At 40.6% G+C, this 4,825-nt stretch overlaps 1 pseudogene; it reads right to left on the bottom strand.

The window, feature by feature from the left end:
- Positions 1–325: 325 nt before the first annotated feature.
- On the bottom strand, positions 326–464 carry LOC130038571 (uncharacterized; annotated as a pseudogene).
- Positions 465–4,825: the final 4,361 nt, after the last annotated feature.

Genomic DNA, 4,825 nt, shown 5'->3' with positions numbered 1-4,825 from the left:
CCACCTGCATTTGGTGGTCTTGGGCCTGGTTGGTAATCAGTTGTAGTTTATTCCAATCTCATCTCCCTCTGCCTCTATCCAGTCTCACCCATTCCCATATTCTTCTCCTCTATCCCCCTCGATTCTCCTCCTGATTCTTCTCCTCGATTCTTCTGCCCGCTCTTACAGTCTTAGTTAAATCCCAAATCATGAGGGGTTGGGGTAGCAATTACACATAGGTGTGGTCATACAATCAACAGATGTAAAATCCTCCCCTCAGGGGAAGATTTTTCTAGGACTAATTCTCATCCTGCATGACCGACAGGCCTAACAGTGAAATACCACCTAGGGGTGTGTTTCTCCTTTCCTTAGTCCAACAACATTTAAACATTCTTCTTTATTCTACTTCTTAATATTATTTTGTATGGACACTGATAATACTACACACACTACACTTGATCTTAGCCAAAAGGCCGAGAAGCGATAATGGCAGAGTCTGGCAAACTCCCTGTGTCGTACCCAATATGCCAAATACCAGTAACAATGATGGGTCTCATTCTCCTAAAGAGCCTTGAATATAATCTCAGGGCTAGGATGAAGGAGACGTTACTGGGGCCTGCTCGAGGCAATCAACGATTAACAGGATAATTTGTGATTTGTAATGGACACAGTAAGAGATACATTAAGCTTGTAGGGTGGCTCTCCTGGGGATATCTCACTATAGATCTCAGACTACAGTGCTTAGGCCAGATTAGACTTTCCTAACCCTAACAGGGTCCTAGTCCAGCTGTTACTCTTTGGATCATGACAGAATTAGTCTATGACCATGCTCTTAACATATAGTTAAGTATGGTGCTTGGCCTTGCCCATTTCGATGCCAGGGTAGCTCACAGCTTGCCCTGGGTTCATCCAGTCCCTCATCAGGATCCTGCTTTGGGGAGCACTAGGAACTAAGGGCAACTGAGGCTTAAGTCGAGAAAACAGATGCCCAGAAGTGAATATTATTTAGAGTCAATTAACTCCCAAGTTACAAAAGCATAGCATTAACTGTCTTCCTGTGTCTATACAAAAAGGACATTGTTCTAAAGTAACTATGCAAAGGACATAAGGAGAAGAGAAAAGCAATATTTCACTTACAAATACAAAATCAGAGATTTCTGAGGAATTTGACTTTACAAGTCACAGGTATTGCTTAGGGGGAAAAGATGATTAACTGGTTGGGGAAGCAGAATGCAGAGAAGTTAAAGGTAAACACAGAAGAAAGGCAGAGCACTGTGAATGGTGTAACCCAATAAACCTAAGCTCTCTGAGTCCAGGGAGAAACAACAAACCAATGTTATCCTACAGGGTGCTTGCATCATATATGGACCAACTGATTTGGATCCTTAACAACATATGTGGTCTCTCAAGCTCCACCAAGAGATCTCTGAGCACCAGGACAGGAATAGCCCTGAACACAGCCAGATATGCGCTCACTCCCAGACACCCAGTAAAGGAAAAAATAGAAAATATATCATTCCTCTATTCCCATTCATTTCAAATCCTTAATCTGTATTAGGTATTTTAGTAACAGGGAATATGCTGTAATAAGAAAAATAGTATAGAAATGCTCTATTTTGGAGAGAAGACTTTGAAAGTACTCCCAACCACCCTATTATTTGTATCAGGGAACTTTCACTCTAAGAGAGATCCTATGAGGAATGAAGCCGTTCAGCTTTTCCCAGCCAATCAATATTATCTGTCATTGTTCCTTGTATTCAAAGATACTCTTGCAATGATGTTACTATTCCTGTGTGCGAGTTTGGCAGAAAGCCCTAAGATGTGACCTAATTTCCAAATAGCTTGTCCTTCTGGTGAGCTGTTATTAGTAAGACCTGCCTTGGTTTGACTCTACCCTGTAGTCTTTGTTGAAATAGTCAGGAGGGTAAAGGAAATTTCCCTTTGGGTTAGTTTATATGACTAGAGGATCTTTGGGGAATAATAGCTTATGCCCATTTATATGAAGAGATGATATAGAAACCAACACACTATCTTTGTTTTTTTTTTTTTTTCTGAGAGAAGAGCTCTTAAAAGCCTGGAAGTGGAAGATCATTAGGTAATTTGCTGTTAGCTTAAGAAGCATACATCTTGGTATATTTATAAGCCATGTTGCCCAGTGGGAGAAAGTTTATGCATGGGTCTGTCTTAGCACTCCTCCTATCCTGAGTGGATCTGGAAAGTTAAATGATATCATTGCATCATACTTAAAATGCAATGAAGAATGCTTTAGAGAAAAGAAATTTAGCAGCTCTTGAGGGATTATTGTGTATGGATCAAATGACAGATGGTGTTCAGCTTCCATAATGTAGGAGTATAAAAAAAGAGTGTAGGGTCACAGTGAATCAAGAGGAAAATCAGAGTAAAGTGCAAGTTATTCTAAGTCTAAGATAAGAATAAGAAGTAACCACTAAGACAGGAAAATAAACATAAATGAAAACACTTTTTTCAAGTTTTGAAAAGCAGGTCTACCCCTAATTAACTGTGAAAAACGTGGGTAGATCATTACTGTTTCTGGGCCTTACTCCACTAGTACAGCAGATAAGAAGGTTAGGATAATTTTACAGTGTTCTTCTGGCACTGTAACTCTGAGTTTCTATTAAGTATTAAACTCACCATGAAAAAAAAACCTCCACACACATTATTTTCTAATCTCCAGGAGGATATTTTTGTCTCTTCTGGGGATCTAACTTGGGACCTCACACATGCAAAGCATGTGCTCTACCATTGAACCACATTCCAGACTTTCTTTTTCTATTTTATGGAAGAACTAAGGTTCAGATATCTTAAAAATCATGGTTATATTTACTCAGTTGGAACATAGTTGAGGTTCTGAATGCAGACATTATACCTAACATTTATAAGCTTTATACTTCTAAGAATTTGGTGGGTAAAGAAGGAAGACACTTTTTATTTGTTACTTTTTAAAAAATTTTTTTTCCTTAAATTTTTATTAGTGAAACACCATGATGTACAGTTGTAGACTTACAAATTTTTGTGCTTGGGTTTCAGTTATACAATGATTGAATACCCATCCCTCCACCAGTGCCCATTCTCCACGATCACTGATCCCAGTATCCCTCCCACCCCCCATCACCCCCCTATCCCACCCTACCTCTGTGTCAGGGCATTCCCTTTTGTTATCTCTCTCTCCTTTTGAGTGCTGTGGTTTGCAAAAGAGTCATTGAGTGGCAATCATGTTCAGTCTATAATCTCTCATCACGCATTTCCCATCCTGAGAGGAACCTCTCAACACCCTTTGTTTGGTGCTCCCTTCTCTATCTGAGCTGCCTTTCCCCTAGCGTGTGTGTCTGGCCTCAAAGTCATGGAGTAATTTTCCTGATATTTATCTCGGCTATTCTTGGGTGTTAGTCTCCTATTTTGTTACTTTATATTCCCCAGATGAATGCAATCTTTCTACGTCTGTCCCTTTCTTTCTGACTCGTTTCACTTAGTATGATACTTTACATGTAGTGCCACTTGTATATGAATTTCATGACTTCATCTTTTCTATTTTTTACTTTTTCAGAAAATCAATTGATTTGGGAATCTCTTCCAACATTGGTGACATTACCTATTTTTACGATACTCAACATATTGGAATTTGATCTTGATAAAAGACTCTATAACTGATGCCATCATTTAATGTTCAAGAATCTAAGCTGTTAACTATCAGCATACACCTTCCTTCTATTTTTTCCGAAGTCACACCAGTGTTGACTAGTGAGATCTAAGAATCTGATAAATTTGAGGTCCTGTAAGTCTTGAGGCTTTGGGTTCCTCAGTCATTTCCTCTCACCCTCTTCCAGCAGAATTCCTCATGTACCCACAGCACATAGTTATTGTAGCTTCTTTGGTTTTCATGCTGACCTCCCTCAGAGAGAAAATTTCTGATGGTATATTAAACCTCAACTTGCTATGGCACCCTTCCAAGCTTTTGCGGGCAGCATAACAAAGGTTAGTGATAAGGTGCCACCTTAATATTGTTACATCCTCCATTCTACCTATATTCATTTCATTCATTTCATTTCATCATCCTGTTATTCGTCGATTGCCTCGAGCAGGCCCCAGTAACATCTCTTTCATCCTAGCCCTGAGATTATATTCAAGGCTCTTTAGGAGAATGAGACCCATCATTGTTACTGGTATTTGGCATATTTGGTAGGCCACGGGGAGTTTGCCAGACTCTGCCCTGTGGGCAGGCTACATTCGATAGCCTGCAAGTTTGTCCAAAGTAGGAATGAGATAATAAGATGTCATAAAAGGATGTCCTGATAAGATGCCAGAGCCCTGGTCGGGGCGGGGAGGAAAGCTCAACCCGCTACCCTCCAAGGGGCCCAGGCGAGGAACAGCCGAGACCTCCAAGCCTACTCGGATTGGAGTCGAGCATCGAGCATCTACCTATATATTCACGCACAATTTTTTTACATTGATTTGAACTGGCTACTTTAAACAAATTTAAATAACTTGATTTGGCTACTTTCAGCAGATTTAAATAACTTGACGGTTGTAGGGAAAAGCCTTCAAGTGGCTGGAATATAGTACAGCTGTTAGGGCACAAGTCAGGCTACCATGCGCCCAACTCAAGTGAAGTTCCCTGTAGCTTTGCTGTGTGCAGCCCTGGCAGACCCCAGCACTACCAGGAGTGACATGGGTATCCCCTACATTACAGGGTCCAGGCAACATCACATCGTTGGCCCTTAAACTGAACTGACAGCCCATTGACTAAGAAAAGTTGGTGGGATCCTGGACCTCCTGATCACTCCTTGGGAATAGCCCACAAAAGAAAAAGAATAATACAAGATGTTTC

Source organism: Sorex fumeus, unplaced genomic scaffold (assembly GCF_029834395.1).
Source record: "Sorex fumeus unplaced genomic scaffold, SorFum_2.1 ptg000006l, whole genome shotgun sequence".
Classification (NCBI taxonomy): Eukaryota; Metazoa; Chordata; class Mammalia; order Eulipotyphla; family Soricidae; genus Sorex; species Sorex fumeus.
Note: the sequence above shows the minus strand (reverse complement) of the source record. Positions and strands in the feature narration are given on the sequence as shown.